At 37.9% G+C, this 22,617-nt stretch overlaps 1 pseudogene; it reads left to right on the forward strand.

The window, feature by feature from the left end:
- Positions 1 to 4,861: 4,861 nt before the first annotated feature.
- On the forward strand, positions 4,862 to 5,846 carry LOC101640296 (annotated as a pseudogene).
- The last annotated feature ends 16,771 nt before the right edge of the window (positions 5,847 to 22,617 follow it).

The following is a 22,617-nucleotide window of genomic DNA, read 5'->3' on the forward strand; positions in this document are numbered from 1 at the left end:
ACATCATGAACCACCTCATGACATGGGCAAAATTGGGAGGCATTATACTCACCAACTTTAGTTAACATCCTAAAAATAAATATTTCATGACACCAGTATTATAAATGGAAAGAAAAAAATAGTTTAACTTTGAAGAAAGAGACTGGAAATTATGATGATGTTAGGGGGATTAGGGAAGAGGGGAAGGACAGGGATATGAGCTGGAAGGGTGGGTGGGAGAAAGAAAGGAAGAAGAAAGCAGCACATCCATGGACATTTTGCTGGGGTACTCTCACTGTTTCCAGGAGGTGTACTGTGCCACTGCAACCACACAGAGTATGTCGTTCTTTGCACGTGTTCTATTCCATAAATAAAAGAGAAAATAATCAACGATATATATATATATATATATATATATATATATATATATACATTTAGAAAAATAATCTTTAATGAGATAGATTAAAAACCTTTCTGTTTTCCTTAACCATCAAATCTAAACACTGGTCTGAGTGGCTGTAAAAGAGGAGAAGTAAAATTGAAAAGAAAAAAAAAGTAGAAGAAAAACAAATAAAAGGAAAAGTTGAGTGGTGTAAATACAAAATATATAGATATATTTTCTATTCATTCAGAAGAGGGGTTGTGTAAAGAAAATAGCTGAATTTTATCTGGCTAAAGACTAATAAAAGGAGAACTAAGGACATGGTTACTAAGGACTTAGCTGCTAACAAAAAGGTGGTTCAAACCACCAACCACTTAGTGGAATAAAGATGCGACAGTCGGCTTCTGTAAAGATTACAGCCTAGCGAATGCTCTAGGGCAATTCTACTCTGTCCTATAAAGTCACTGAGCATGGGGATTTGCCTTGATGGCAATGGGTTTGCTTTTGTTTTTTGAATCCAAGCCTATTTCTGTCATCTACTACCTATGTGTCTTGGGCAAGTTACTTAAACTTAATGAAGCTCATGCATGTGATGCAATCTATACAATGCTTGGCATATAGTAAATACTCAATAATTAGTATTTTTGTGATTTTTAGATTATATGTGAGAAATAAATTACAATAATTTTATTCATTCTGGCATTTGCATAGCCCTGGAACTTAAAAACAAACATTTCAGCTTATCTTTGACAAAACCTGTCAATAATGAATAGAAAAAGAGAATAAGGTCTTAAAATGTGACATTTGGAATGGAAAATGCAGATTAATTACATTTTCAGTTAAGCCTAGTTATCTCAAAGAAAACTGGGTGTTGTGGAGTTGGAAGTGCATACAAATGGTTAGGGAGTTCATACAAATATGTCTGTAAGGAGCTTGATGGAGCCAGATAAGAATGTATTTTTTGAACTTTGGGATTGTAAAATAGGATTGTTATGGACAAAAGTAAGTTTCATATCTTCCCATTCTAACCCAGAACATGCCCTACAAAATACACAGAATTATGTACGCTAAAGATTAACCAATCTTTTTTCTATCTAACACAATATCTGCATCTCTTCAAATAAAGATTCCATGTTCTACTAAGCATTTGTCGCTGTGCGTAGCAATTTGAATAGCTGATGACAAAAACGTTAAAATAAGAGAACTATCTAAAGTACCTAATTGTTATTAAAATCTTAATATTTATTATTTTCTTAGATTAGGTGAAATAAATAAATTTGTGTCCCAGAAACAAGATAAAATTATAAGCCCATAATAAATAATTGCAGACTTTGTTCCTAAGTATCCCATATGCATGTGTACATGGCTAGAGATGTTTTTTAAACAAGAAATAACTGTATAATAATTATTTGTGCTACGTGTATTGTGACCTTTGGGGAATTTGAAAAGTTATTTTTAATTTTCTATTAGAAATTTCATTCTTCCATTTTGTTCATTCTCCAGGAGTTTATATTTAAAAAGTGTTTAATAGGAATAACATCCAAAAATCAATGAGACAGTAAGACTGATTCAATATTTAGTTGAGAACAATTGAATATATATAAAGAAAAAGGTAATGTTATATTTTTATATTCCATCAAACAGGAACAATAAATTAAGATCTGAGAATAAAATACGATTCTATGTATCTTAATTGCTTACTTCTGATGAAACACAAATACCAAGAACTGATATTTTTTCTCTCACAGCTTTAGAGGCTAACAATCCAAACCATGAGAGTTCTTGGGCTCCATGACTTTTCTTAGCTTGTGAAACAGTTCTCATGTAGTGTGTCTTCCCTCAGGTATAAGACCGACCTTATTTTGGTAAAACCGCCTTAACACAACAAATGGAAAAATCTACTAACAGGGCCATTTTCTAAAAGTTATTTTATTGGGGGCTTTTACAGCTCTTACAACAATCCATACATCAAGTGTATCAAAGACATTTGTACTCAAGTTGCCATCATTTTCAAACATTTTCTTTCTGCTTGAGCCCTTGGTATCAGTTCCTCTTTATTCCCTCTCTCCCCCACCCTCCAACCTTCATGAACCCTCGATAATTATAAGTTATTATTATTTTCATATTTTACACCATCCATTGCCTCCCTTCACCCACATTTCTGTTGTTTGGGTGGAGGGCAGCAGTTATACGATCATTGCAGTCAGTTCTCCATTTCTCCCCCTTCTCCCTCCACCTTCCCCCTACCCTCATGGTATTGCTCCTCCCTTTACTGTTCCTGAGGGTTTTTTCTGACCTGGATTCTGTGTGTTGAGAGCTCTTATCTGTAACAGTGTACATGCTCTGTTCTAGCCAGATTTGTAAAGTAGAACTGGATTCATGGGAGGTGGTGGTAAGCATTAAATAACTAGAGGAATGTTGTGTGTTTTGTGGGTGCTATGCTGCACCCTGGCTGACTCATTCTTTCCTTGTGACCCTTTTGTGAGGAAATGTCCAATTGTCTACAGATGGACTTTGGGTCTCCACTCCGACTCCCATCATTTCATTGATATACACCCATTTTGACTTCAGTGATCATGTTGGGAAGGTGAGCATCACAGAATGCCAGGCTATTAGAACAAAGTGTCTTTGAATTGAAGGAGTACGTGAGTAGAGACCCAATGCCTGTCTGCTACCTTAATAGTTAACATGTACATAGACGTTTATCCATATCATCATTTATTAATGTATTTACATATGTATATGCCTGTATTTGTACTTCTATAAAGGTCTTTGGCATCCTTATTCTTCCCTCTATCTCTTTTTACATTCCTTCTGTCTCGCTACCATGTTCAACTTCCATTCGGTTCTTAGTACTTTCTCTCAGCTGCATTGCAGTTGCTCAAACACCACTAGGTATTATACACCCTCCTTCCTATCAGTTTCAGATCTCTTGTCATTCCCTTGTTCCTGGATTTGCTTGCTCCCCCCTCCTTTTCTCCCACTTCCTCCTCTCCCATGTGCCTCTCACCCCTTAATCCCATTCTTTTCTCCTCTGGATTGTTTATATTCCCTATCTTATACGTATGGATATGAGAGAGAAAAAGAGAAAAGAAGAAAAAACAAAACCTATAAATAGTCCCAAGTCTGTCTGCTGACCCTTATGAATGTTTTCCAATTGGGTCTGGTGAAGTGCCAAGCTCTGTTCACGGATTCCAAAGTCTATTGTCAGGATTCCTCAGAGACTTCATTTCTTTGCTCCCCTGGCTGTTCTGTTCCACTCCCTTCATGTTTTCCTCCAGTGTGGGGAGTCATCCAGGGCACAATTCTCACACTGTGACTCCAGTGCTGTCCCCTATAGTGCTGTGAGTCAGTGAGGGTGCATCATGTCTCATGGTTAGGCCAGCCCTACGGTCCTTTCTGTGCATTGGCTGCTCCGTGCAGGAATGTCATCCTTGAGGTTTGGTGGGTCAGCATGCAGTTCTCTCTCCCTCTCTCTCTTTCTTCACCCCCACCCCCGCCACCGACCTCTTGGCTTACTTCTGTGTGGTCTGGGAAGACAGGGTCATTTTTACAGGCATGAGGGTGCCTCAAAAATGTACTGGGAAAATGAAGTTAAAAGATAATGGTATTTCCCCATGCTTTCGTTCTATTTCATACATGCAAAGGTTTAATAGAAATAACATGTGTTTACACATGTCTTTGTGATCTGTGAATCGCTGCATATAATTTATATCACTAATAGACTTGTTTTAGTCTTTTTAGTGTGCTTCCAAGCAAAGACGCTTTTGTAACACTTCTTTTTGGAGGTCAGGACTAATATCAATTATTTTTACAATCAGGGATCATATTTTATTACAATCTTTTCCCAACCCCTCTTATTAGTAGCTGATCCAGGCATTATGCCACTGCATACTTCAATCACGTCAAGTGGTATTTTACAATTGCTACCACCCTCAGTTTAAAGACATTTTCTTTCTTCCTGGACTGCTTGCTATCAGCTCCGCTTATCCCCTCACCTTCCCCAGCATTCCCCCGCCCCCAGGAAACCTTATCCTAATCGTTGTCTCTAGAGGTTCATCAATTAATATCAAATGTTTAGCAAAACTCAGGGAGACATTTTTCCAAATCATCGAAGCTTTGCAACCAGAATATGGGAATGTTTCCTCTCATTTTTAAGACGAGTCAAAGATTTTTGAACCATTTTTGACATATTCTTTGTGTACATATACTTTCTTGTTTTGAGTACATCAAAAAGAATTTTTCAATCATCACCAGTCAATTTTAGATCACATTCTTCATTCTTGTGTCCATTGTTATTAGCTTCTCATTTCCTCAACCTCCATTGTCATAACCCTATTAATCTAGTTACAGTCTCTATAAGTCTACCTCTCCTGGATTTTAAATAAAGAAAATTATACCAAACTCCACCCCCCAAAAAAAACCCGCCAGAAGGAGGCAGCAGGAGTGTAGGCAGCAGGAGAGGGCCTGCTGCACCCAAAAGGTGGCGCCATCATTTTGGACACTCAGAAACTAAATGTAGACTTGATCATCAGGCACCTGCTGGAAATGAAAAGCCCTCAACCTGGGGAAAATGTCCAACTTACAGAGAACGAGGTCTGTGCCTCAAGTTTCTAGAGGTCTTCCTGAGCCAACCCATCCTTCTAGAGCTGGAAGCACCCCTCAAGATCTATATGGTGACATCCATGGCCAGTACTATGATCAGTAGCTGTTTGTGTATGGCGGCTTCCCCCGAGAGAGCAGATCCCTTTTCCTGGGTGACTACATGGAACAGGGCAATCAGTCACTGGAGACCACCTGCCTGCTGCTGGCCTTCAAGATCAAGTATCCAGAGAGCTTCTTCCCATTTGGGGGGGAGAGCATCGACGAGTGTGCCAGCATCAACCACATCTAAGGCGTCTACGATGAGTGCAAGAGGCCCTACAACATCAAACTCTGCAAAACTTTCACAGATTGCTCAACAGTCTGCCCATCGCAGCCATTGTAGACAAGGAGACATGCTGCTGCCAAGGAGGTATGTCCCATGACCTGCAGTCCATGAAAGGAATATGGTGCATCATGTTGCCCACAGACGGGTCCAACCAGGGCCTGGTGTGCAACCCACTGTGGTAGGACCCTGACAAGGATGTGCAGAGCTGAGATGAGAACAACTATGGCGACTCCTTCACCTTCAGGGCAGAGGTGGTGGCCGAGTTTCTGCACAAGCATGACCTGGAACTCACCTGCTGAGCCCAACAGGTGGTGGAAGATGGCTATGAGTTCACTGGCAAGTGGCAGCTGCTTATGCTTTTCTTAGCACTCAATTACTGCAGCAAGTTTGACGAGGCTGGAGTCATTTTGCGTGCAGATGAGACACTCACGTGCGCCTTCCAGATCCTCAGGCTCACCGACAAAAACAAGGGAGAAATTCAGGCAGTTCAGTGGCCCGAGCCCTGGTGAGCAGCCTATTACCCCACCCCGTACTTCTGCCAAAGCCATGAAGTAGACCCTGTACAAGTCCCAGACACTGGATTGTATGGAGACACGGTAAAACAGGAGCCAGGCTGGCCTCTCTGACCTACTTGTCCCATAAATATGGAGCCTTAATATTTTTTCAATGAATCAACAACAGTGTTGTTGATATTAAGAATCCCCTACTCCCACAGGGCTCCAGCAAGGCCTAGTGCTGAAGCCCCAGCTCAGGGTAAAGGCAGACATGCCAAGCCATGGGTGCCACAGGTTTGTGGGGGCTGGCAGCCAGAACCTGGGGCAAGCCACCTGGTCTCTTGAATAAAGATCAAAGTTGGATTCTTAAAAACAACCATGATCAACAACAAAATGAAATATGGATAAACTTCAATCCAAAAGAGATCAGAAAATACTAAAAATCTAGAATAAGTTAAAGATTGGTAAAAACAGAAAACAAATGGTTAGAATTAAACACATGGTTAAATTTAAGCTAACTATATCATCAATAATCCATTTCCTAGTGCCCTCTATCTGAGAAAAAAAGCTAAATGGTGTAAGGGAGTTTGTACACTTTATCCAGAGTCATCCATAGTGTTCTGCAAGCTGCTCAGATTTAAGCTCTAATACAATTCCCTCCTCTAGCCTTGGATTTTATTATTCCCAATCCTTAGAATATATGGACTGTTGCACTTCTTCCATATGGACTAAGCTCACACCTCATTTGGATGGCAGCTTTAAGATCCTGGTTGGAAGAAGTCAAAGCTACGAAGGAACTATTCATAAGCAAACAAAAAAAAACAAAAAAAACCCCCATGTCTTCAGGATTGATAGAATACCAACTGAAATCTTCCAACAAGCTGATGAAGCACTGGAATCCCTAGAAGACACCTACTTGGCGAATCAATAGGAAATTAACCATATTTATCCCCACTCCAAAGAAAGGTGACTCAACAGAGTGCAGAAATTATCATGAAGGTAAAAGTTTGCTGAAAAATAGTTTTTAAATGTTTGCTGCTGAATATAAACTGCCTGAAATTCAAACTGGATTCAGAATAGGACACAACACGACTAATGATGGGATATCATTGCTGACATCAGATGTATCTTGGATAAAAGCAGAGAATATCAGAAAGATGTTTACTTGTATTTTATTTACTTTGTATGTTAGTCTGGGTTGATAAGAGAAGCAAATTCAGAAACACTCCTATGTGTATAAGAAAGGGTTTTATATAAAAGAGCAATTGTATTTGAGAAAACATCCCAGCCCAGTCCAGATCAAGTTCCTAAGTCTGAAATTAGCCATATGTCCAATACCAATCTATAAAGTTCTCTTCAGAGTCAAGCAACACATGAAATGATGCTGAATGCATGAAGATCAAAGGCCAGTGGGTGGGAAGTTTTGTGGATCCAGTGGCAATGGAGACATCTCTGTGCTGGAAGGGGTCTCCACATGGCTCCTTCTGCTCCAGGGCTCTAGTGTAGCTCCATGTGTCTTGTCAGCAGGAAGGTCTTACAGGGAGTGAGTGAGTGTCCCGCATCCAGTGAGCTATTTATCTCATTAGTGCTTCCAAATGAGGTCATCTAGCTGCGATCTTATTGACAGGTTAAATTCCACCCTTTCACTCTTAATAGTCTCAAGTTGACCACAGATTATGTAACTATCACAGAACACCCCTTGTAAACTTGATACTTTAACACAACTCTTTAGCCATATATAATTTTCAAGAAAACAATAATAAAATCACAAATGCACCTAACAGGATAAAACTAAAATACATACAATTAAAAATGTGCCACCCTCATTTAAATATAACATTCTATAAGTGAACAAAACAAAAAAATTCTATACTTATGTGAACACCTACACCTTAATCCTATGAATATACTCCCCCACCTATGAAAGTTTGTAAACCAGCCACTTCATGCCTCTATCCTCCCAATTTTGGGTATCTGATTTCCATACTGCCCACCTCCATCAATTCAGTGCTTTGTGGTGACGATCATATTGTTTGATGTGAAGAATCTTCATTCAAGTTGTAACCTTGTGATATCCTCAACCATAATCAAAGTCAAATCAGGACAGGCCATCCATAAAGCCAGCAGCAATATACACCAGTTCATAGGCTCAAATATCTTCTCTTCATCTGTTTGGAGACTGGCCATCTCATGTGGGCTGCTTCACTTAGCCTCACCAGGTTGCCCATTGGTGCCTTGCCTCAGATCATAGCCCAAGCACAAATTCTCAACTGCCCTAGCCCCCTTGGGCTAGGTCATGCCATATGCTTAGGTTCCATACAACTCTATAAAACTTCAGACAAGCCAACCTGCTCTTGTCTTCTCTAGTTCCTGTAAACCAGATCCACAGATGTCAGTGATCAGACTCAACCTGTCTCTTTATTACTGCATTTCTCCTACTTCCACTCAACAAGTGGATCCAGGTGGTTACCTAGCAAGCCTATCAGCCTGCCCACAGGCTCCCTTTAACTTTCAGTCCTAGAGAGTTTTCTTCATGGTACCAGTTTTTTTCTAGCTTCTGACAAAAACCACTAGTTCAAAATTCAAAAATTCAAAAAAGTTCCTTTTTTCCTTCAGTCTGTCAACAGTCCCCTAGGCAAGTCTCTCCACCTTTGAATGTCCTGAGCACTCAAGACAATGGCAAGGCTTATCGTTTCAGAGCCTTCTTTGCAGGTGTGTTCTAAACCCACTTATAAAGATCCAATTTTAATGGCTGAAGATAAGTAGACTTATAAGCTCTCTATTTTCGTACTGCCCAATAATTATTTTCATCAAGCAGTATATCAATAACAATAGTAAAACAAGAGTTTAAACCTAGTAGAGCTGGATCCTAAACTCAATTCTTAAAACAGTGAAGTTCAAATCTTTATCTATCTCTTTTTAATCCTGATCTCAACTATTCCATTGCTAAAACGTATGGCTTTAGGCCTCTGACTGAATCAAGCTAAGCCCTGGCTTTCTGTCAGCTATTTTGACCTTCTGCCAGCCATTTTCACTAAACAGCATGGTCTCTGAGAAATTCAAGGGGCGATTTCTATCCCTGAGTTCAAAATATACATTAACAACATTCATTTTTGTTATTTCAAACAGGTACAACCAAAGAAAACAGAATCCAAACTTTAACTTCCCTTATTCTTTCCAGAAAACCACCTCGTTGACTGCATGGCCATCTCTGACCTCTGGCTAGCCAAAGAAAAACTACCATGAGGCAGTGGTCAAACAAGCATTCACTCTCCATCTTTATGATTTGTTTCTCTAGTACCCCACTCCCAAGGTACCATAATGTGTTAGTCTGGGTTGACTAGAGAAACAAATTCAGAAACACTCATATGTGTTTAAGAAAGAGTTTTACATAAAAGAGCAATTGTACACTGAGGAAAACATCCCAGCCCAGTACGGATCAAATCCATAAGTCTGATATTACCCCCTATGTCCTATGCCAGTCTATAAAGCCCTCTTCAGACTCAAGAAACACATGCAATAATGATAAATGCAGGAAGATCACAGGCCAGTGTGGGAGATGTCTTGTGGATCCAGTGGCAGTGGAAACATCTCGTTGCTGGCAAGAGTCTCAACGTGGCTCCTTCTGCTACAGGGCTCTAGTATAGCTCCATGTGTCTTGTTGACAGGAATGTCTCACAGGGAGTGAATGAATGTCATGCCTCCAGTGAGCTACTTATTTCCTTAGTACCTCCAAATGAGGTCATCAAGCTGGGACCTTATTGACAGGGTAAACGCCACTTCTCCATTATAGTCTCAAGGTGACAACAGATTATGTAACACATTATGCAGTTATTTGACTGTAGTGGGTCATAAAAAACTATAGACACTGAAAAGAATGAGAATTCCAGATCCATTCATTGTGATCATGAAAAATCAGTATGTGGGCCCAAAAGGCACTCATTTGAATAGAATAAAGGAATGCTGATTGAATGGTGTAAAATGTGCATCGCAGTCGTACCTTTCACCATATTTAGTCAATCTGCATGCTGAGCAAATAATCTGAGAAGCTGCCTATATGAAGAAGAACATAGCACCAAATTGGAGGAAAGCTTATTGACAACTTGCAGATGATACAACCTTGCTTGCTGAAAGCAAGGGAAACTTGAAGCACTTGCTGATGATGACGAAGGATTGCAGCCTTCAGTTTTGAATACAACTAAATGCAAAGAAAACTCAAATCCTCATAAATGGACCATTAGGGAACATCAGGATAAATTTACATCAACAGAGAGTTGTCAAAAATTCAAATCAGATCCAGAAGAGGACATGGCAAGAGGATATCATTGCTGACAGCAGATGGATCTTGGTTTAAAGCAGAGAATATCAGAGAGATTTGTTTATTCTTCTGATAGGCTTCAAATATTCTTTGCCAACTCATAATTCACTTGCATCCATTATTCTCTGGTCTTCTTTATTCATAGTGTGGACATTACATTATATGAGGAAATTTAAAACACTATGACTAGAGTCAGGAGTGCTTAGGCCTCAAAGTCTTATATTTGACCTTTAATACTTTAAAGCAGTCATATGCATCATATTTACCCAGTACAATACATTATTGGCTTTATTGACTGCCCTTTCCATGAGCAATGATTGTGCACACAAACAAAAGTAAATCATTCACAAATTCAATCCTTGGTGCAGCACTCCTAGCCTCTTTTTTTATCAGTCAGCTTTCATTTTTTTAAAAACTTTTCCTTAATAAACAGTATGCTTATTGTTTGCCCTGAAAGAAAATCTATCAAAATCACCAACTTGGAATCACAAATATAAGTCATCAAAACTTTCTGAGGCTAACTCTATCTACCTTAAATTTAACTAGCCCAATACTATTTTGATTTGACTGTTTCTCTAGAAAAATCTGACTACAAAGTTTTTCTCCTCAAACACAAAAGTTATAAGGAAACTGAGGAGGTTTTGGTTTTGTTTCTTTAATTTATTGAAGAAGAGAGAACACTACACAGGCAATTCTAAAAGATCATCTCTTTAGGTAAAACAAGCTTATGATTTTTATTATGTTTTTAGCGGAGAAATTTTCATGTTAGAGGAGAAGTGCTGATGTGTGACACCATGGTCAAGTATAAGGCTGGTATTCAATAGGATGACAGTTTGAAACCATCATGAATTCCACATGAGATAAGACCTGGAAACATTTTCCCCCATAAAATTACAGTCTATGTAAGCTTTTAAGGAAGTTCTATTCTGTCGCACATAGCACTTAAATGGACATATACCTGACTGCACAGAGTTGCAACAACATGAGAAGTGGATTGATCCTTTACATCAATTAATTTTCTTAGAAAAATGTTGGTGCAAGAAAGACAAAGTGCAAATGAAGTAAAGATTAAAATGTCATATGAGTCACAAGACATTTTGTAATTGGATTGCTTTACTGAAAGTGTTAATACTCTAGTTCCCTACACTTTTGGCTACTCTCTAGCCTGATCAGAGAGTCAACTACAAAAGTATTCTGACTCTAGTTCTGTCTAAATCTGACGGTCATTTGAGAACACCAATGTCATTAAAATAAAAGTTTGAATTTGAAACAGAATTGGATTTTTATTCTCTCTCTCTTTTTTTAATTCACAGATAAATAATGAATCCTTTATTAATGTAGGGACCCCAGAGCATATGGCGCATACTTAAGCTATAAAGTCATTTGTTTTGCTGTTTTTTTTAAAGCACAGTTTTATTAGAACTTCCTCGACATAGCATACAATCCAATAGTTCAACCATATCAAAGAGAGTTGAACAATCTTTACCGCACTCAATTTTAGAACATTTTCTTTTTCTTTGTACTCACTGTTAATCATGTAATATTTTTTCAATTTTGGCAAAAATGTACACAACAAAACATTGACCAATTCAACAACTTTTTTTATATTCATTCAGTACCATTGATTATACTCTTCATGTTGTACAACCATTATTGTTATTGCTCTCCAAAGAGTTTCACTATCATTAAAATAAACTCAATGCCCCCTAAGTAAAATCTGTTCTTCCTTCATCCACGGTAATCATAGGACAAGCTTGGTTTCTTTTTTCCAGTAGTTTTCTTGATATAATATTCACATATCATACACTTTCATATTTAAACTGCTTCTAAAATGAGTGGTATTATTCTCTTTTTATCAAATGATGGGTTGATCATCTGAGAATACATTGATGGCATAGCAATATATAACTCTGAGAATGCACATTTGCCAAAGCTGCAACATTAAGATCAATAAAAAAGTGAAGGTTAACTCTTAATGGATAGTATCCAGCTATGCTCCATATAAATAAACCTAGGTCAAGCTTTGATTCCATATGGATCTTCCTTAGAGAATATGATGCCATAACCTTTAGTTTCAAGATAAACCATGATATATCACAGTAGTATTTGTCATCTTGCAAAATAAAATGTACTAATGGCACAGCATGGAAGCAGTAGTTAAGAGATCAAAAGATACAGTGCTTTCAGTAAACGTGCTGCACAAGTCCTCTTTAAAGTGTTGAAAATCAAGGATGTTACTTAGAGGACTAAGGTGCACCTGACCCAGGACATGGTATTTTCAATTGCCTCATTTGCATGTGAAAGTTGGACATTGAATAAGTAAGACTGTAGAAGAATTGATGAGCTTGAATTGTGATGCTGGTGAAGAATATCAAAAGTACTATAGATTACCAAAAGGACACACAAATCTGTCTTGAGAGAGGCACAGACAGAGTGTTTCTTAGAGGCAAGGATGTCAGGACTTTTGCTTACATAATGTGGACACTTTGCCTGGAGAGACCAGTTCCTAGAGAAGGACATTGTGTTTGGGAAGTGGAGGGTAGGCATAAAAGAGGAAGGCTCTCAACAGGATGGATTTACACAGTGGCTCCAATAATGGGCTCAAACATACGAACAATTTAAAGATGGCCCAGGACCAGACAGTGTTTTATACTGTTGTATTTAGGATCTCTATGGGTCAAAACAGACTCAATGTCATCTAACAGCAACAACAATGGCACAAATATCTTTCCTAATAGAGACTCATAAACTATTAATTGCCCACTAACGTTGAGTTGTGGAAATATTTATATAACTTATTAATAAATGTCTTATTGTGATGCGAATAACTATTTAGACCATATTCATAGAAAGAGAAACCATTATTATTCCTAGCGATGATACTACATAGGTGGGTTTTTTACTTATATTTCTGGGTTCACATTTCAATGATAAACAGCTCACAGGGGACGTACTCGTCTTGAATATATGAAAGTTTTTAATTATCCCATGTATACCAGCCTGATTTATGTGCAGTAAACAAATGACATGTTTGTTCTCCATATTACCCAAAAAGAAACCTTGTTAGGGCAAATTGTGTTGAAAGTATATAAAGTGTTTAGCCTGATTGCAGTGCTGAAATTAACTTTCTGAGTGAAACTGAAATGCTCTCATAAAACAGGTTGGATAATTTCTGGGAACACATGTGGTATACTACAAAAGAGATATTTACCCTGTCGTGTTTATAGCCACCATGGACAGTGTTATAGTTATTTTTGCAGAAGTATTTTTATCTGTTCCTTGTCCAGACTCCAATTTTTTATTATTAATGGAGGATGAGGATAATTCTGTGGGGCTATTATTTCCAGTAGCTAAAGTGTTCAGTGGAAGCAAAATGACTTTCCAAAGTAGAAGGGATTATGGTAATGATAGTTATAATCTTGAACTCTTCAATGAGAATAATTTTTATACATAAAATGAAATGATTAGTGAATTAAAAACAAAACAAAACTAACAAAACATTAGTACACATTCATTTAACCAACATCCTGATCCAGAAATAGAATCCAAGAATGGCCTCTCATGTTCTTTTCTAGCCACTACTTACTCTGGAGAGTGACATTATCTTTAATTATTCAAACACCCCAACACCCAGATGAAGAAAGAGAACTTGGGACTTTCTCCAAACGCACTTCTATGTGCCGTAGCTCAATTATAATTATCTTCCCCTTTCCAAAAGCAACCATAATCCTGATTTTTATAATAACCACTTTCTTGCATTGATGGCATTTTCCAGTGAAATGTGCTACACTGTAGCTAATTTTTCCATATTAAAATAATAGAACTTCTTTTTAGTCACTGTGTTCATCTAGGTAGACTAGAGAAACAAATTCATAAACACGCATATGTGTATAAGAGAGGGTTTTATATAAAGGGTAATTGTACATTCAGAAAGCATCCCAACCCAGTCCAGTCCTACCCCATAAGTCTGATATTAACCCATATGTCCAATATCAATCTATAAAATCCTCTTCATACTCATGAACCAAATTCAATGATGCCAAAATGCAGGGTTATCACAGCCAGTAGGTAGAAAGTCTGTGGATCCAGTGACATGGTAAGCATCTCAGCACTGGCAGCGGTCTCGACATGGCTTCTCCAGATCCAGGGTTATGTTTGCATCAGGGTAGGTCCAAGTGGCTTCTCCAGCTCCCAGGGCGGTGTCATGTGTCTTTTCAGTAAAGCATCTCCAAGGGAGTGAGCTTAGAGAAAGGAGTGTCCCTGGCATCCAAGGAGGAAATACCAGAATTCCCAGAATACTTAGGGGAAGGTCATGCCCACACAGAATTCTCATTGGCTATGACCTGATTGACAGAGTAGACTCCACCTCTTCACTGTTAATCCTCTTAAATCCCAAATTGACACCAGATTTTGTAACTACCACAGTCACTTTCAATTTAACAGTTTCTCCCCAATTTCTTTCCTTTTTTTCCCTTATAATTTATCTGCTGAAATTTTGGGTTCAGCTTGTTGGTAGTTTCAATTTAGGTTTTTCTGATTTTGTAATCATGGTGCAGCCAAGTAAGTTCCTCTGTCTTTTCTGCAATTTGACAGCTAGATTCAGATATTTGATCAGACTCAGGTGCAACCCCTTTGACAATTTTATGGTGTTTTTGTTTTTCATCACCCCCCGCCCCCCCAAAAAAAAACCCCCACAAACAACAAAAGAAAATAAAACTAAACAAACATCACCATTGAGAAAATAAAACTAAACGCACTTATCACCATTCAACAAACCCTATAAGACCAAGTAGAAACGCCCACAGGATTTCCAAGGTTATAAACATTGGTGGAAGCAGACGCTCACGTATTTTCCTGTGTAACAACTGTTGGATTCAAAAGCAGCCTTGACTTTTAACCACTGTGTCACAAGGGTCCTCATCATTTAGCAAATACCGGTTAGTTTTATTGCACTTTTTTAATGTTAGTATTTGATCCTTAACACCTAGATCTACTAATGTATTGAACATTAAAAATGATGGTATTCTAATTTTACTATATTGTATTTGCTTTTAACATTTGGAACAAATTTTATAAGGGGACACTTTCTCTCATCTTCTATTTGTTTATCTAGTGCTACATTTTGTGTGGGAATGGTAGGCAAATACACGGCCTTTTCATTGTACACGGTTTTCAGATAATATACACAATTTTCAGACAATGGGTTTGTTGGTTGTTGTATGAATGTGTGATTAATCAATTTAATTAAATTAACAAAGAAATGGATTTAAAAATATTCAATAGTTTCAATCCATTTCAAGTCTTCTCCTTACTGAGGCTCAAATTATATATTGCTTGGCTAGTGGAAACCTCTTTATATCTTTTTCATATGATTTTTCCTAATAGTTATTGATAATTTACTTGTTATCTTATAGGCCAAGAAGTTCTTAGCTCATGTTGAGCAATTTATGATCCAGTTCTTGAATAAGGCATTTTTTCACAATAAGTCTGATTTATTTTAATGAGAGATAAAATTTCAAGTTATCAATGTAGGCACCAGACATTTTTATCACTAATAGGTTGGTGATGATTTCTAGACTTTCTCTTACAAAGGGATTTAGCTAGGGGAATGATTTTGATTTACTGTGCTGGAAAAGAATATTGAAAGTACCATAGACTGCCAAAAGTACAAAAACATGGTCTTGGAAGAAGAACAGCTACAGTGCTCCTCAGAGACAAGAACGACTAGATGTTGCCTCACATACTTTGGCCGTATTATCAAGAGAGACCAGTCACTGGAGAAGGACACCATACTTGGTTAAAGTAGAAGGACACCAAAAAAGAAGGAGAAAAAGGTCTTTGACAAGATGGATTGGTATAGTGGCTGCAACAATGGGCTCACACAGAAAAACAATTGTGAGGATGGAACAGGAGCAGCCGGTGGTTTGTGCTATTGTGCATAGTGCCATTATGAATCAGCTCCACCTCAAGGGCACCTAACAAAACCAACACTCTGATGTTTAACAACCAGGAGAACTTTACTTATAATGAAATGCACAAGTCTTGTTAGGCCATTTGATAAGTTGTAAATGTATTCATTCATGAAACTAACATCTCATTCCAGATATACAATATTTCTGAAATCCCAGAAATTCTTCTTAAGCCCCATGACAGTCAATCCCCACTCCTACTGTTCTAATTTATATCACTAAAAATTAGTTTTTCCCATCTTGATATGGATATTAACACTCCCCAAAATTTCGATGTGTTTTAACATACTAAAAAAGCTACCATAAATCCATTTCCCCTTTATTCTAGCTTTGTGATTAAAATATTGACACTATAGGTTTCTGACTAATCAATAAGTAAGTGCACCTAAATAAAATAAAGAAGGAAATGCTCTTTGACACAAGTTATTTGATTTAAGTTACAGGTTGGTGTAATTGTAATGTTATTGTGCCAACCAGTTATCTATAAGCAGGTTGGGTGGAGTCCAGTCTACTAATCAGATCACAACCTTATGACACCTCCTTGGGGTTGTGGCCTTTTTACAAGACAGACACTGAGGAGAACTGAGCTCCTTTACACTTCACCTTCTTGCTTGACTGGGTCCTATGTCTCATGTCTCTGGCTGGTGGCCCATGTGGCCCACCAATCCTGGGAGTTGTCCATGGCCTGTCATGTTCCTGAAGACCTTGGGCCTATGTGACTTTACCCGCACTGGCCTGTAATACTCCAGCTTCCATTTTACCCTTCCTGCTTCATCCTCCGGCAGCTGCATGAGTCTGAAGGCCTTTGGCTAGCATCTGGCCCATAGACTTGAGTTAGACGAGGCTGGGACACTTTGTTGGTATAAAATTCTTCCTTGATATAAAGTTATTTTTATACATATATGAATGTCTTATAAATATTTAGTGATTTTATTTCAGGGCCACATGATCATGAGTTGACCTTAGTCACCACATAGTAACTTTTTTTTTTTTTTTAAGAATTTAAAATGTGTTTGTCATTTCTGTGTTCTTCTTTATTACCTGATTTTTTTTTAATCAATTTATTGGGGCTCATACAATTCATCACAATACATAGATCAATTGTATAAAACACATCTATACATTTGTTGCCCTCATTATTCCCAAAATTCGCTTGCCTCTTGGGTTCCCGGAATCAGCTCATTTTCCTTTTTTTCCCCCTCCCCTTCCCTTCCTCCTCCCCTCTCCCCCATGCACCCTTAATAATTTATAAATTATTATTGTATCTTATATTACACTGTCCGGCGTCTCCCTTCACCTACCCTTCTGCTGCCCGTCCCCCAGAGAGTAGGTTATATGTAGCTCCCTGTGATCCATTCCCCCTTTCTTCATCCCCTTTCCCTCCTGGTATCACCACTGTCACCCCTGGTCCTGAGAGGTTCATCTGTCCTAGATTCCCTGCGTTTCTGATTCCCATCTGTCCCGCTGTGCATCATCTGGTCTAACCAGGTCTTCAAGGCAATATTGGGGTCCTGGTAGTTGGGGGGAGGAAGCATTTAAGAACCAGAGGAAGGTTGTGGGTTTCATTATTGCTATACTGTACCCTAAGTGACTCATCTCCCCACTACCCCTCTGACCATCTCGCTCCATCCTTCTTTATTCTGACACCAACTGTTCCTTCTATTCTAGCTTCTAGAATTTGTTGAAATGGCCACACATAACCCACAGACATTACTCATAATTATTGAGGTTTACTTAGGAAGTTAATAAGGTAGCACATGTCAGGATCGGTAAACAGCAAAGTTTACTTATACAGTCATTGGCCAAAAGCAAAACCGCTCCACAGGCAGAAGCCATGTCTCTCTCTCTCTGGCCCTCAGCCTCTCAGTTTAGTGGTCCCTTAGCCTCTACCTCCATGGATCATAGTCTAACGGAAACAAAGGAGGTGACTTGGTTTAAAACTTCTATATTAGAGACTTAATTCCATTTTTTTCCTGTCCATTAGCACCATAGATAGCTCCCCCCAAAATGAGATTAGAGCCAGAAGAACAGAGTCTAGAATTATATTATATCACATAAGGAATCGTGGGTATGGAGAGCATATTAATTGTCTGCATCTCAAGAATCCTGTTTTAGTCGTCGTATTTGTAAGGAAATTGGTTTTATTAGACACAGAACTGTACATGAAGATGGCTTAAGAATGGAGAAAACTTGGGGAGGATAAATAATTATTTAGAATAAAGGAAAGGAAATGTATACTTGATATTGTGAGACTTAGATTAAGAAAGTAATATTGTCAGATAAATGAACTAGGGAAAACAATTACACTAGATCTAAACATGAGATTGTTTTAAATTTTTCTCATTTTTCATTTGTTTCTGCCAAATGAGCTTTTAATGAAGCTATTTTAGGATAGAAATTTTATTTAGAATCTTCTTTACATCAACCAAAAAAAGCAGAGTTTTGAATATGAATAATTATCTGTCCTTTGGCTCCAAGGCACCTCTAAATTACACAATACTGGTTATATGAAAATTTCACCAGCCTCAATATTACTATTCTAAATTATTCTTCGTAACATTGTAGCATTTTGTTAAACAGAAACAATAATTTACATTTTAATGGAGATACATAGAGGAAGGCATAAGCTGATGTGGACTGAGATGGCTCTTAGTATGTTGATAATTGTTGAATGCATTGCTTTTGTATTTTGTGCCTCTGATTCCTTACTAGGATTTGGCCATCTCTATCCACTGATCCAACAAACTGTACCACTGGCAGGTCTAGTCTTTAGAGACATGTTTCGCAAACAGAGGGAGAGAATGCAAACATAGAGACAAGTATATAAATTAATAAATAAAAATTTTAGGGTTTTGGGTTGGTGACCAAGGAAACTACAAAGTTTGTCCTCTAGCATATATTTTTATCCTTATAGACTACTGACGTTCGTGAAAAGCAGGACAAAAAATTGGCATTAGATGTAATGTACAGTTCTTGTATGAATTTTTACGAAGACACATCAGAAGAGAACAATAAGAGTTTAAATGAATGATATCTAACACTCCTGGGATAAAATAAAATAGAGTGCTTATGATATCCAGAATCTCATACCTGTCTCCTGGGGCTGGGTATTTCAAGTGGAGGAACACAGGGGGCATAAAGATATACAAAGAAGTGGTCTGGCTCAAAGCGTTCTGGTCTGCGTCAGAGGATTGCAGTGAAATCTTGCTGGGTTCTGCTATGTGTGGAGCTCATCATGTTAAAATAAAGAATTCTATAACAATATAAACAAACTTAATTTAATAAAGGACACCACAATAATTTTGAGATGACATCTTTAGGAAAGTGTTTATTACTAATGAAATGAGTTAAGAAATCCTTAGAGCAGAAAATCAGAAGTAGAGTGAATCTTTGAATTTGGTGCTTCCTTAAGGTCAGTGTCAATGCAAGAGTGGTGATGGTCTGGTAGAAATTCCCTACTCTGAGCTGTAGAATTTGATTAAATTAGTTAGCTCAAGCTGCAAGCTGGGCAATATAATTGGCCTGGGTAGGGACACCTTATATATATCTGGAGCCTAGATGAGACTTCAAAGAGAAAATAACATGCCATTCTAGCTATATAGAAAATTGACTGTAACACCAATGCACACATACATACATTTTTACAGAGTTGAGCTTTTGAAAGAGGAAAGATAGATTATGCAAGTTATAGGGCATTTCTGAGCTGTAATTGCATGTATGGTGAGGTGGTAATTCAAATCATGTGGGCTGAAAGTTTATTTTTTTACAAAATAAGGAAAACTGGACAATTTGAGTAGCTGGGTATGGAAGGCCTCTGATAATGTAAAATTTGAGCAGAGATCTGAATGCTCTGAAGGGATGAATGAATGAACACTTCAAATAGCTGTACTGAGAGTATTCCAGGCATAGAAAGCACCAATGTGGCAGGAAAATAATGAGCAGTCGATATAGTTGTAGCAAATGAAGTCACATTAAAAGACAGGGTCCAGATCCAATAGGCCATGTAGAAGAACATAGTACGCATTTGCAATATTATTTTGAGTTTTATGGGGAATTATTAGAACTTTTTGAGAAGAATATTGATGAGATTTTACTTAAACCTTAAATGGACCATGCTGGCTATTATATTAAGAACATATCAGGAGACACATAGGACATTTAGCAATAAAGTGCCAACATAAAATAATGGCATACTCTGAGGATTTAGTTTAAGAAATTTTCACAGAAGTGTGGGTAAGGTTAGAAGTCACTGAGTGGCAAAAACAGTTCAGTGCTTCACTACTAGCTAAAAAAGGCAAAGGTTTCAGTTAACTAAGAGATGCCTCAGAAGAAAGGCTTTGTGATTTCTGGAAAAAATCAGCTATTGAAAACCTTATGATGTACAGTCCTATTCTGACACACATAGGAATTCCAAGTATCAGAAACAGCTCCATGGCAACTGGTTTGATATTTATTTTTGTTTTTGATAAGGTTGGGGACACCAAAATGAGATGTTGAAGCACCTGCTGAACAGCAGTAACAGAAAGACATTACCACTTTAGAACAAAACTTAAATCTTAAAGACCTGGTCCATTTGAGTTACAGCCATTAGGCAAACTTGACATCTGGTCTTTGGTCTTTAATTAGATTTGGAAGATGGGTAACAATGGGGGGGGTAGAAATAAAGTATGCTGAGATATGAAAATTTCCCCTTGTTCACCACCCCACCTCAAATCTTGTTTTGGGCCAAATGTTAGCACTGACCGTGTTCTTTTGGGGTCACCGCTATACAGGAAGCTCTTTTCCAACAATTCTCTTTCCAGGCTATCTTCTCTTATTAGTGCAGAGATTATGCTAATGATCTAAACTTGGAATATGTGAAGTGTAAACCTGGGAAAATTGAAAGTCATCAAAAATGAAATGGATTGAATAAAGATCAATAATTCCAGGCATTAGTTAGCTGAAATGGACTGGAATTGACCATTTGAATCAGTAAAGCTTATAATTTACTATGCCAGCATTAACACAACCAAGAGGAATCGCTTGGCATTCAATGTCAAAAAGTACAATTCAAGACTAAGTACAATGTTATCTGTGATATGACTATATTTATCATCTACTAAATATTATTCAAATTTATGCACCAACCGGGTAAGCTAGTGATGAGGCAATTGAAGACTTCTACAAATTACTTCAAATGTGCACTGAAGATGCGTTGATAATTATGGGAGATTGGAATGAAAAAGTTGGAAGCAAAGAGGAGGGAAAAGAGGTTGAGAAAAATGGCCTTGAAGATAGAAATGAAGCTGGAGATTTCATGATAGAATTTTGAAAACTCAATTACTTGTTTATTGTAAAAATTATTTTCAACAACACAAAAGGCAAATATACACATTGATTTCTGCAGATTCAATACACAGAAATCAAACTGACTACATCTGTGGGAAGAGACCCTGCAGAAGCTCAATATCAGCAATGAAAAACAGGCCAAGGGTTGACTGTAGCACAGACCATCAATCGTTCATATGGAGATTTAGGGGAAGGCTGGGGAAAAAAAAAGAAGAAGAAGAATCGTCCATGAGAACCAAATAAGACATTGAGTATATTCCACCTGAATTTTGAGAATGTCTCAAGAAAAGATTTGATGCACTGAACACATATGAGAGAAGAACTGATGAGCTGTGGGAGGACTTCAAGACCATCTTTCATGAAAAAGACAGCAAAAGGTCATTGAAAAACAGGAAACAAAGAAAAGAACAAAGTGGATTGGAGAAGAGACTCTGGAACTTCTTCTTAATCATAGAGTTGTTAAAACAAATGGAAGAAAAGATGAAGTCAGAGTTGAATAGAAAATTTCAAAGGGCAACTCAAGAAGACAAAGTCAAATATTATAAAGAAATGTGTAAAGATTTAGAATTAGAAAAACGAAAGGGAAGAACACACTCAGCATAAAAGAATTCAATTCTCGAGTAGAAATTTTGAAGGCCTATGTGGAAAATTCTATCATCTATCTATCTGTTTATCTATCTTTCATCTACCTAAAACTATGCTAGTTAGCATTTTTGTGTCAACATGGCACCTGTAAGAAGATACAGGTGGAGTTTAGCCTGTCAATCAAGTCACAGCTCGATGACATCATTTGGAGGTGCCACTAAATTAAATGGCTCTCTGGAAGTGGGCCCAATAACCAAAGGGAAGATAGGGAAGTATCTTCAAGGCAACCTTGAGAAGAACCACTTCTGATATGAAAATAATAATTTATAATTTATTGGGTGTTCATGAGGGAGCGAGGGTGGGGGAGGGAAGGAAGAAAAATGAGGAGCTGATATCAAAGGCTCAAGTAGAAGGAGACTGCTTTGTGTGGTAGTTATATAGTCATTTGTCAATTTGAGGATTAATAGTGAAAGAATGGAGTCTAGTCTGCCAATGAGACCTCTATGTGGGCATGGCCTTCTCCTGAGAATTCTTGGAATTGCTGATTTTCCTCCTTGGAGACAGGAGACACTCTCTTTCTCTGCTGATTCCCTGGGAGACACCCTGAGGACAAACCGTATGGACCTACCCTG

The sequence above is a fragment of the Echinops telfairi genome, unplaced genomic scaffold (genome assembly GCF_000313985.2).
Source record: "Echinops telfairi isolate 266 unplaced genomic scaffold, ASM31398v2 ScPeMD7_44;HRSCAF=162, whole genome shotgun sequence".
Taxonomy (NCBI): domain Eukaryota; kingdom Metazoa; phylum Chordata; class Mammalia; order Afrosoricida; family Tenrecidae; genus Echinops; species Echinops telfairi.